The 13,289-nt window shown below is 44.2% G+C and overlaps 1 protein-coding gene across 3 annotated transcripts in view; it reads right to left on the bottom strand.

Moving 5' to 3' along the window:
• Nucleotides 1-13,289, bottom strand: part of epb41l2 (erythrocyte membrane protein band 4.1 like 2) — a 122,479-nt gene that overhangs the window by 75,524 nt on the left and 33,666 nt on the right. The window lies entirely within an intron of this gene.

Below are 13,289 nucleotides of genomic sequence, written 5' to 3'. Positions count from 1 at the left end.
ACGGACGGGGGAAGAGAAGGAAAAGGTGAGTTTGTTTAGTATTATTATAATATCATGTTACAATATTGGCCGTTGAAGTTGCAGACACAGAAACAAGTTTTAACGGGCAAATGCATACTCCTTTCCGGCATTTTCGGAAAGGGAGGGGATTCAGAACTTCTAAGGGGTGGGTGACTGTCGTCGTCGCCCCCTCCCCCCACAAATCGAAACCAAATGGACCTGCATGGACCTGCAAGGGTGCGTCCGCCCCCCCCCCCTAGGAACCACCAGGAGAAGCTGGTCAGAGGACCTGAGCGTCCGTGTCGGAGCATAGGGTTTCAGCAGTTCAGATAAATAAATGGGTGCCAAATCATTTAGACACTTAAAGACAAAGAGCAATAATTTGAAGTCAATCCTGTATCGCACAGGAAGCCAGTGGAGGGAGGCTAGTACAGGGCTGATGTGGTCTCGCTTACGTGTGCCTGTAAGTAACCTAGCAGCTGCATTCTGGACTAGATGTAATCGAGATATGGAAACCTGGTTTACTCCAATATACAGGACATTACAGTAGTCAAGGAGGGAAGTCGTGAAAGCATGAATTACAGTTTCAAACACAGAGCGGGATAGACAAGACTTAACCTTAGATAGCCTCCTAAGCTGGAAGAAGCTCTTTCTTACTACTTCATTTATTTGTTTGTCCATCTTTAGGTCAGAGTCGATTTTGAAACCTAGATTGGTGGCAGTAGGCTTCAAGAAGGGCTCAAGGGGGCCTAAAACACCAGGAGGGGACACATGTGCTTGTGTGGGCCCAAACACCATAACTTCAGTTTTGCTGTCATTGAAGTTTAGGAAGTTTAAAGCCAGCCATGCTTTTACATCCTCGAGGCAAGCAAGGAGTGGTTTCAAAGAGTCAGGATTGTTACGCTTTAGAGGCAAATAAATTTGGCTGTCATCAGCGTAACAATGGAAAGAAACACCGTGTTTTCGAAAAATAGATCCTAGGGGGAGCAGATACAACATAAACAGAATTGGTCCAAGAATAGAGCCCTGTGGCACTCCACAATGGAGGGATGCTGTGGTGGATGTGGCATCCCCTAGGGTGACACGGAAACTTCTCCCTGACAAGTAAGATCTAAAAAACTCTAGTGCTGGCCCTTTAATGCCAACCCAGTGCTCCAAGCGAGAGAGCAAGATACTGTAATCTACAGTGTCAAATGCCGCGGTAAGATCCAAGAGCACCAGAATGAGAGAGTCACCAGAGTCTGTAGCCAAAAATATGTCATTAAAGATTCTTAACAGTGCAGTCTCGGTGCTGTGGAGAGCTTTGTACCCGGACTGGAACACTTCCAGAATGCCATGTGTGTTCAGATGGGGCATCAGTTGGGCCAGGGCACATTTTTCCAAAACTTTGGAATTAAATGGGAGCTTGGAAATAGGCCGAAAGTTGGATAGGACAGAAGGATCAAGGTTGTGCTTTTTAAGCAGCGGCTGTACCACAGCATGTTTAAAAATTGCTGGTACATCACCTGCCAGGCACTGGTTTATGATCAATAGGAGATCTGGCCCGGTAGCCTCACTGCTTTCTTTAGCCAGACGAGGGGGAAGGACGTCTAAGGGGGAGCCAGTTGGTTTTATTTGGGAAATTATTTCCTGTAGCTGAAAAAGGGATACAGGCTCAAAATGGCTCAAAATGTTGGGGCAGGTGACAGCAGTAGAAGGGTCATGTGTCGGAGTAGGGATGCTAGCCCTGATGTTGGCCACTTTGTCAATAAAGAACTGTAAAAAGAGCTCACATTTTTCAGGGGAAGCATCAAGACAGATAGGCTGGGGGACGTCAAGTATATCATTTATAGTTTTAAATAAAACCTGAAGTTTGTGACAGTTAGTTACAATGATATCTGAAAAGTATTTCATCTTTTCAGTTTTGACACTTTGCTGGTATTTTCGCCAGCTGTCACGCAAAATGTCAAATGACACCGTTAGCCTATCCTTTTTCCACTGACGTTCAGCTGGCCTGCATTCTTTTCGGACCTTCCGTGTGCGGTCATTCAACCAGGGCTCAGTTTTAGGTTTAGGGCGCCTAGTTTTAAAAGGAGCAACAGTATCAAGGGCTTTAAGACAGATGCAATCAAAGCGAGTGGTTAGCTCATCTGTGGTCATACACACAGGGCTGGCTGGGCATTGTAGGCCTACTGTTGCACTGGTGAAGGCAGACGAGAAACGGGCGGCAGTGGAAGAGTTAAGTATACGGCATCTAATAGCTGGTGCAGCTTGTTTGACAGTGTGACATGGGAGTGACAAAACAGGCATATGGTCAGAGAAGAAAGCACCACATATTTCAACATTGGAAACTGGTAAACCATATGAGAGGACCAAGTCCAATGTGTGCCCGTGCTCTTGTGTGGGACCAGACACAGACTGCACAAGATCAAAGGAACTTATGAGACTTAAGAATTCACTAGCCATTGGCTTAGAGGGACAGCATACGTGTATATTTACATCACCCAGAATTAAAGCATGATTATACTTCGGCATTATTTCAGCCAGAAAGTCTGAGAAATCAGGGATGAAGTGCTTGTTGTATTTTGGCGGTCTGTATATTACAGCGTACAGTACAGGAGGAGAGCGACCCAGCTCAAACATGTTCAGCTCGAAACTGGAGAATGAGAGCGGTGACAGTTGTTTACAGTCAAAGTTTTGTTTGAAAACTGTCGCAATTCCACCTCCCTTGCCAGTCGTTCGTGGAGCGCTGAAATACGCACAGCCAGGCGGCAAAAGTTCGGAAAAAGTGGTTGACTCACCGGCTCTCTCCCAAGTCTCGGTGATTGACATAAAGTCAAGCTGACGTGTGACGAAGAAATCATTCAGGATAAACGTTTTGTTTGTTAGCGACCTAGCGTTCACCAGGGCGATCCTTGCTGGAGGCGGGGCAGCGCTTCGTTCAGTCCCGGCCGCGGGAGCCCGGGCGAGGGGTCGAAGGCAGCAGTGGTTCACTCCTCGTCTGCGGAGAGCAGCGACGGTTCGGGAAATCCTTATCCACGTCAGTGTCAGTGACAGGCACCAGCCAGGTGCCGATAGGCTCGAGAGAGCGACGGGAGACAGTGTAGAGACGGGTCGATCCATTTCCAACCAGGGTAGATGCAGAGAAATGCACCAGTTGGCCGCTGTGTTTACCACGGGAGCGGGTCTTGTGCCGTCTCCGACGGGGGAGAGGAGCGTACAAGTGAGCAGGTATACTCGCGAGCAGCGGTGGTAGAGGAAACATTTTCTGTCTCAGAAACTGAGTCAAACTTTCGCTAGCAAGGCGAATATCCAGCAGGGCTTGGCGATCATAAGCCAGTAGAGAGTTGACATTTTCTGTGACAACTGATAAAACAAGCACAAACACAACCAGAACAGACAGCGGGAGACAGACGACCACAAACACAGGCGCCATCACTTCCGCGCGTATAAGAGTCATACTGTATGGTGCATATATAGGAAGACTTCACACCATCCATCCATCCATTCACCACATGAATAACAGCTCTGTTCTGCTGTCTGTCTGTCGCTTCTCCTCTTTGGGTGAAAGCATTCCATACTTTGGAAACCCCCCCCCCCCCCAAACCATAAAAAAAACATAAAATCCTCCGTGCCCAAATATGACAATGACATTTACCCACACACAGACACACACACGCGCGTGTGCGTGCATGCGCATATGACAAATGGCCGTGCCCTTTAGACAGACAGTGGACTAGACAGAGGGGGAGGGCGTGGTATAGAAGAAGGAATTAAAGAATGCATTTTTTTTCTTTTCATTTCTTTTTGGGTTTAGTCACAGCAGCACGCTGTCACTCTGTCTGTCACTCTGTCGCACAGAAACGGACAGACGCGCGAGCCAAGTGACATTTACACTGACAAAACAAGAGTGTGTGGGGAAAGTGGAAGGAAAGTTTTTGAGATTAAAAAAAGAAGGATGAAAGAATGCATTTTTCTCTTGGTCCCAGGGACAGCTGAAAACATCTGTGGTATGTTCCTATAGTAGGTCGCACGTACGCGCACACACAAACACAGACACGTGCGCGAGCGTGCACACACAGAGTGGATGCAATGGGAACGGCTAAAGAATGTGAGAATCTGACCTTTTCAACTGTTTCCATGCGTGTGTGTGTGCGTGCGCGTGCGTGCGTGTGCGTGTGTGTGTGCGCAACGTGCGTCCCAACCATTGTGCCTCTGAGCAAGACACTATACCCCAGTAAATACAACTCCTCAAAGCAACAGTTGCACAATTACGCCTCTTGGGGTTAAAATGTGCCCCAATTGTGTGCTTATATTGGTCTGGTGTACACTGTACAGTACAGTATGTAGCACACTGTGGTGTACAGTGTGGAAATTCTCTCCTCCTAGAATGCCGCGTTGCCTCCCATTCCAGTGTTTTCCCCATATATATATATAATACATATATACATATATATTGGTTTTTAAATCTAGATTAATCTCACTGCAATCCTGGAGTTAATCTAGATTAAAATGGCTCATTTGAACTCAGCCATGCAAGGTACAAACCAGCACATCGGGAGCAATGTGGGGTTCAGTGTCGTCTTGCCCAAGGACACTTCGACATGTAGACAGGAGGAGCCGGGATTCAAACCGCCGACCCATGGATCATTGGACGACCTGCATAAACCAAACCAAACCTGAAGGAATGCTGTCCAGGCTATCTATGACGTATGACAGCCACACCACCTACTGTACGATGGATCTGGTACTTACCACCCCCCCCCCCCCCCTCCCCCCTCCAAATGTAGCACAAACATGGTGGGAAAAAAAGATGCATACTACTCTGCCACCATTATGTGGAATGCTCCGACATCAATCCATTAAAGGATGTGTGAATGACTACAAGAGAGATGTTAAATCCCCTTGAAAATTGAGGGGAGGGGTCAGGGAAGGCTAAAAGCCAGAGCCCCGTTGACATTCATTACAAAAATGTAAGTTAAATATTTCAAAAGAACTATAAAATAAGTACATGATCAGCTGCCACTGATCGCCGCAGCGGTAGTCGACATGGAATGCTCTACAAAGCCAAAGTGCAGTTAAACCATGGATTAAATAAATGACTAAAATAAAGGCTCACGACTCGTGAAAAATGTCGCCAGGCCAAGTCCTAATCAGTGTTGTTTTTGTCGACTGAAACTAAGACGAAAAATCTCTCTCTCTCTCTCTCTCTCTCATTAGCAGGCAACAGTGCAGCACTCTCTGGTGCTCATTACTGGTGCTCATTAATCCACATGACTGATTCCATTGAATTTGAACCCATTTAGACCCGAGATCGATTCTACAAATGCCTTCAAAATCCTGACAGTTTTCTGAAAAACCCATGTTTCTACATCAGTGGTTCTCAAACATTTTCATGTCAAGGACCGCCAGAAATATATGTATTTGCCCCCCCCCCCCATCTGAAAAGACGTTCCAGGTGGTATGTATATCTGGTCTCGAGACAGACTGTTGAAAAGAGGGTGCTGTTTTTTCCGTTGTTTGGCCAACGGGTTCCCAGATTGGGCGGTATGAGACAAGCTTTCATGACACAGATCCACATGAATCATGTCGTTAGGACACCATGTGTCTGTATGTACTGTATGATTGAATTACAAAAACACAGATTATGTTACATAGCCTTTTGAAAATATTTCGAATGAGCACTGAGACATACAATAAAACGATGACATCACGCTGCCTGCAACATAGGCCATTTTTACACAGTCAAATCGTTGAGTGATACTACGTGGAATTTCTGGGGTTCCTCAACATGAAATAGGTTTGAAAATCACTCCTAGAAACATAGGATTTTGTACAATCTGGTCTCATTCTTCTGTACTTTGGTTTCCAGCTGTATCCGGCAGAATGGACACGGCATAAAACAACGCAGCAAACCTTTTTAGTTTTAGTCATAGTCTTTTGAATAGTTTCCATTTAGTTTTAGTCACATTTTAGTCACCTGGAATGTCTTAGTGTTAGTCTTGTTTTAGTCGACTAAATCTACAGTTGATTTAGTCGACTAAAATGTACTTTGGCGGGTCTTGATGCCGTCGTAATGACTTATTTTATACTTGCTGAAAATAGCCGATCTACAAGCTCATAGCGTGCCACCAAGTGGCCCTGGAGTCCCTGGAGCAACCTATTTCAAGATGGGGGGGTCCGTGGCCCAATAGAGATAATTCTGGGGGTCCTTGACATGAAAAAGGTTGAGCACCACTGACATAGAAACAGAGTTTTTTCAGATTTTATTTATTTATTTAGAAGCCTTTTTTTCCTAATCGACCTCAGTCCAAAATGGGTTAAGGTACGGGCAGCAATTGTAGGAAAAAAAAGATAATATAATATTAATCATATTCGGATATTCGGTTTTCGGCCAACTGTTTCCTATATTCGGTATTTGGTTTCCCTTTCGGTGCATCCCTACGAGAAACCGTTCGCCTCCACACCGGAGCGCAGTGCCCGTTCCCATAGCAACGCTTGTCCAGAACCAGCACAGAAGCATCTTGCCCCCGGGCTCTGGACCTGATCACCCCTTTATCTCCAAAACTGTGGAATGCACTTCCCGTTGCAGTCAGAACTGCAGCATCACTCCTAATCTTCCGCCATAGTCTGAAAACCCACCTTTTCAGACTACATCATGGCCCGTAGCACTTACCCTACCCCCTTAGATAGCATTTCTGTAGACTCAGATAGCATTTGATACAGACTTATAGCATGTTATGTAGACAGCACTATAATTGCATTGCATGTAGCACGTCATAGTACATATGTATAGCATAGTATAGTATATATGTATAGTTTACATGTATAGTTTCATTATATAGATATTCCACTGTTACTTTCTTAGCTTACGCATGTTTCATGATAAATGCTTTTTATGTGATGTATTCCCATGCTTTTTTGTTCTTGCTTAAAGGACCACTTCACCACTTTTCAACCTATCTTGATTCTTCATATAATAGGTCCTCACTAATAATCATGATAAAATGGCACGGTTTTTTCCTACTTAGTCTGTGTCTCATAGGAGGGCTGTGGGCAGTTTAGAAACCGTCTTCCAGTGACATCATCATTAGGCAGATTATTCTTTTTAAGATTAAAAAAAAAAAAAAGTTTAGATTTTCATTATCGTGAGAACGATGGCTTCCATTTTCGCATTGTAACTTTTCAGGACTAGAAAGCCTGCAGTTTTTATTTGCTTGTATTCCCCATCGATGATGTCACTGGAAGACGGTTTCTAAACTGCCCACGGCCCTCCTATGAGACACAGACCGAGTAGAAAAAATGTGCGCCATTTTTTCATGATTATTAGTGAGGACCTATTATATGAAGATAGGTTGAAAAGTGGTGAAGTGGTCCTTTAATGTAAGTCCCAGTTTAGCGTCTGCTAAATGCCTAAATTGTAAATTGTATCTCCATATATGGAGCCGAGATCATTCTCACATCTGCACGGACTCCATATTTGGGCATGCCTGACAAAGAACTCCATAATATGTATGGGCATAAAAGGAGACGCGTCGATAGGTATTTCGGGATTCATTTGTAGATCTGTTATTTTGTGAATTGTGAATTGTGAATTTGTGAATTCACATGTTCCCAGTGACTTAATCATTACATATGCCCTATGCCCAGGAATGTTTAGCTATTTTAGAAAAATCGAAGAGCGACTGACATAGAAGACATTTTTTTAGAATCTGATCTCAGGTCAGAATGGGTTAAAGCATATGCCCTGTGTCCCACTGATGTTCATATCAGGCCGTCTCTGCTAAATGCCTAAATTGTAACCTGTAAATACCGGTATAGGATTTATCCGTTCAAAATAAAGAATACGGATATTCATGAGCGCTTTACGACATAAAGTGTACAGCGCAGACTTCACTGTGCGCTCCGCGTATACAGACTGTATTATGTCGTGTGTGTCAAACGCCCACCTAGCAGGAGTGAACAAAACAAACTATATAGAGTGTCTGCAAATAATAGCTGTCCCCGGGGTGTGTGTGTGTGTGTGTGTGTGTGTGTGTGTGTGTGTGTGTCTGCACTAGTCAATAGCACTAACCAAATCCTTTGAACCGGCGTTTGGGCTCATGTGACATGGAAAGCCTCCAACTGAAACCGAAACTAATCGTGATCCTTAACTACATAAAAGTCTTACAAACCACCCTTCTAGTAGTGTCCGTAATCTGGGAGTTGAACATTCGCAGCCAATCTACAAGCTCACAATGAGTCACGTTTGTGGCGCATTGTGAGCTTGTAGATCGGCTGTTTTTCCGGCATCGAGTGTCAGTGGTTCTCAAACTATTTTTCATCTCAAGGACCACCAAAATTATATTTATTCGGCCTACGCCCCCCATCTGAACATATGTTGTACCTGGGACACCCCCAATATTTGAGTATTTTTTTCCGGCATTCAACATTTCCAGAATTGTTCTTGATTTTTCAAAAAATGCGGATCTGCAAAACAAATAGGCATGCTATATGTGCTTGTACATATTTTTTTAGTATAAAAATAACGGTTAAAGTGGTCAAAATATGGCGAAGAAATGAGATGCAGATTCGCCGATCGAATGGGTTAATGAAGTACAGTATATCAGGGTTTAACCCATTTAGGCCTGACATCGAAATTTAAAAAAACATTGTCTTCAAAAATCCTGACAACCGTATGTTTCTGTATCAGTGGTGCTCAATATTTCATGTCAAGGACCCCCAAAAATGATATGTACGGTAATTGGCCACCGACCCCCCATCTAAAAATATGTTGTTCCAGAGACCCCCTCAGAAGCATAGATTTGACTTTAAAACGTTCCCTCTGAGAAAGAATATATATATATATTCAAAGACTTGCGCCACGATTTTTCAAAAATAGCAGACCCACAAGTTCTACAAGTTCTACAAGCAGATCTACAAGCTCATAGCGCGGCATTCTACGAGCTTGTAGATCTGCTATTTTTCAACAGCTAATGCATAACATAATGCTTTAAAACACCAAAAAGGGGTTCCCGCCCCAAAATGGGTTAAGGAAGTGGCGACGGTGGAATGAATGGTAACCCCTACACTGATGACGCACTTCATTTTGCGGAGAAAAAAAGCTCATTAAAAGTATTAATTATACAATTTAATTTGTGGCACAAAACGGATGGATCCGGAGTCGTTGGAAAAGGATGTGTCTCGCTGTTCTCAACCCAACATTTAATCTCTGGAATGCTTTGTTTGTCTCAGTCTCTCTCCCTCTCTCTCTCTCTCTCTATCATGACATCTCATCCAAACTATGCTACGGTGCTCGTCCGTGTGTCCGTGTGTGTGTGTGTGTGTGTGTGTGTGTGTGTGTGTGTGTGTGTGTGTGTGTGTGTGTGTGTGTGTGTGTGTGTGTGTGGTGTGTGTGTGGTGTGTGTGTGTGTGTGTGTGTGTGTGTGTGTGGTGTGTGTGTACGCCGTGTGTGTGTCTGTCAGGACAATAGCGGTGAGCTGCAGAATCAGCGTAATCTGCAGATAGACAAAGCAGCGTCTGTTCAAACTGATCGCAGGTCGACAGACACACATAAACAGTGATCACACACACACCGACACAAATACACAGAACACACACACACACACACACACACACACACACACACACACACACACACACACACAGAGCGACAGCAGCCTGAACATTTTTGAGAAACAGTATTATGTGTTGCCAGTTGACAGATCAAATCCCCTAAAGACCAACCCAAAAAGAAAATCTAGGTAGTCAAACTTAAAGAGATCAAAAGTCCTGTACCCATGTCAGGCCCTGGGGCGGCATTGGCTCAGGGGCAGAGTGCATGTTCCATCCCTGTGGAACGTAACTAAATACTGTACTTAAGTACTGTACTTAAGTACAATTTTGAGGAATTTGTACTTTACTTGAGTATTTCCTGCAATTTCCAGTACTTTTGCTTCTATTCCGCCACATCTCAAGAGCCAAAATGTGTATACTTCTACTCCACTAACAATCATTTGAAAACTTTAGTTACTAGTTACTTTGGCGATACATACATTAACCACTTCAAACCCTGTACATTTCGGCCCTGTAGATCGGCTATTTTCAATAGATTCTGCACACATTTTGAACTTGTGAAATAGGACATTCTGCAATACGAGTACATTTTCAATTATGTACTCTTACTTGTAACAAATTCTAAATTGCAGTATTGGTACTTTTACTTAAGTACAACAATTGAGTACTTTTCCCACCACTGCTGTGGGCACCCCCAGAGTGTCGAAGTGTCCTTGACCAAAGACACTGAACCCCCTAATTGAATCCTGAGGAGCAGGGCGGTGCCTTTCACGGTTTCCCTCTGCCATCGGTGTGTGAACAGCAATAACATGCAAGAGAATGGAATGTAAGCCGATATAAAAAAGGACTCGAGAGGTTTCTTGGGTTGTTTTCTCTTTTTCTTTTTAAACAGCGGATGTGTGTGTGCTTTGTTTTCCACGTTTGTCGCGCCCTGAAGTTATGGTCTTCTATGACGACAGGCCGACGTACGATGAGGTCGACGTACGACATCATGTATGACATGATCTAATGAGGTCGACGTACGACTCCATGTATGACATGATCTAATGAGGTCGACGTACGACTCCATGTATGACATGATCTAATGAGGTCGACGTACGACTCCATGTATGACATGATCTAATGAGGTCGACGTACGACATCATGTATGACATGATCTAATGAGGTCGACGTACGACATCATGTATGACATGATCTAATGAGGTCGACGTACGACATCATGTATGACATGATCTAATGAGGTCGACGTACGACATCATGTATGACATGATCTAATGAGGTCGACGTACGACTCCATGTATGACATGATCTAATGAGGTCGACGTACGACATCATGTATGACATGATCTAATGAGGTCGACGTACGACATCATGTATGACATGATCTAATGAGGTCGACGTACGACATCATGTATGACATGATCTAATGAGGTCGACGTACGACTCCATGTATGACATGATCTAATGAGGTCGACGTACGACTCCATGTATGACATGATCTAATGAGGTCGACGTACGACTCCATGTAAGACATGATCTAATGAGGTCGACGTACGACTCCATGTATGACATGATCTAATGAGGTCGACGTACGACTCCATGTATGACATGATCTAATGAGGTCGACGTACGACTCCATGTATGACATGATCTAATGAGGTCGACGTACGACTCCATGTATGACATGATCTAATGAGGTCGACATACGACATCATGTATGACATGATCTAATGAGGTCGACGTACGACATCATGTATGACATGATCTAATGAGGTCGACGTACGACTCCATGTATGACATGATCTAATGAGGTCGACGTACGACTCCATGTATGACATGATCGCCTCCCCGGGGCGCCTGATGGAGGGGAAAGGAACTGGTTGGAATAACGTGTTCCTTCCACGCGCTACGTCCAACCAGGGAAACTCCCCCCTGTCAACTTGTAGATCGGCTATTTTCAACGAGTGTAAAATCAGCCATCAGGACGGCATCAAGGCCCACCAAAATACATTTTAGTCGACTAAAACGACTGTAGATTTAGTCGACTGTTGATATCTAGTAGACTAAAACTAGACTAACACTAAAACATTCCAGGTGACAAAAAAAAGAGAACTAAAACTAATACTCAAGAGACTATGACAAAAACTAGGTTTCATCTGATCAAGGGGAACCCAAGCTAAATATTTCACAGTGTAAAAAAAAACCTGATCTACAAGCTCGTAGAGCGGCCATTTCCCCCGTGAATTAATGCATTATTTTAGATATTTTTAAATGGTGCCTAAAATGGTTAAGCCTCGTTTGTGCTCCGTACCAAAACCGTGTCTAAATTAAGGGCCTGGGGGGCCTTCCATGGCACTTTGTAAACAAGTCTTTTTTCTTTTCTTTTTTTTATCCCACGTGGGACATTATGTCCCATAAGCACCAAGATGAACTATACAGTACTGTACTGTATACTGTATACAGTACTGTGGCAACAAGCAGAACTGACTGTTTACAATAAATGTGGCTCAAAATTGTAAATCAACTGCTGATCCGCGTCAAGCATTCGTAACCGATTGCTAATGCTAACTACTGACAACAACGCCTCGATGCTTCAAGCACAGACAGACATGAGCTGAGAGGGACATGAGATGTAATCCGTTTGTCTCTCTCTCTGTGTGTGTGTGTGTGTGTGTGTTCGTGTGTTCGTGTGTGTGTGTGTGTAGGTGGTCTAAGCCACGTGCCTGCTACAGAGGAGCAGATGCAGGAAGCTAATCTGGTGGGAACCCCTTCTTAATCTTCCCCGTGTGTGTGTGTGTGTGTGTGTGTGTGTGTGTGTGTGTGTGTGTGTGTGTGTGTGTGTGTGTGTGTTTCTAAGACACAGACCCCTGCAGTGCGTTATGCTTTTATCCCCCAACCGCACCCAAACAATGTCAACGCGTAGGGGTATACACACATACGCATACATGCGTATGTATGTGTGCGCGCACACGCACGCACACATGCATGTAGGCGTATGTGCGTGTGTGCGTGAGTGTGTGTGTGTTCACTCTCATAGCGATACTTTGAGCCTGAATTTAAGGTTAAATATCTCCACCCCACACACACTCCACTATATTAAATCCCCCCAGTGTGTGTTTGTGTGCGCGTGTGTGTGTGTGTGGGGTGGGGGGGGGGGTCTAGGATGAATTCTCATGTGACTAGCGGTAATAAAACGTGTGATTAGCATAAATTCCCCCAAGACTAGCGTGCGCTCATGTGCGACTGGCATAACGCTGTTGACAGGCAGAAACATCTCCATAGTCTACCTTTGTGTTTTTTCGTTAAATTAATCCCGTTTAGACCCGAGACCGATTAAAAAAAAAAGGAAAAAAAAAGGCTTCTAAATCCTGACAGTTTTCTGGAAAAGCCTCTGTTTCTATGTCAGTGGGTGCTCAACCTTTTTCATGTCAAGGACCCCCAGAATTATCTGTAATTGGCAGCGGACCCCCCATCTGGAAATATGTAGTTCCGGGGTACCCCCCCCCCCCCCTCCACAGTAGAAAATATTTGAGTTATAAACGTTCGCTCTGAAAGAATATATTCAAAGATTTGCGCCACATTGTCACAAAGAAATTGCAGATCTGCAGGAAAATTGCAGATCTACAAGCTCGTAGCGCGGCACTAGCTTGTAGATCTGCTATTTTTCAATAGCTAAAGTACAACATAATGCTTAATTACACTACAGCGTAGTGCAGATCTGCACGCTCAAAACCATTTTCCGCTCATGCTCATCT

The sequence above is a fragment of the Protomyctophum parallelum genome (assembly GCF_964188405.1).
Source record: "Protomyctophum parallelum genome assembly, chromosome: 19".
Lineage (NCBI taxonomy): Eukaryota > Metazoa > Chordata > Actinopteri > Myctophiformes > Myctophidae > Protomyctophum > Protomyctophum parallelum.
This window is presented reverse-complemented; position numbering and strand designations above follow the sequence as displayed.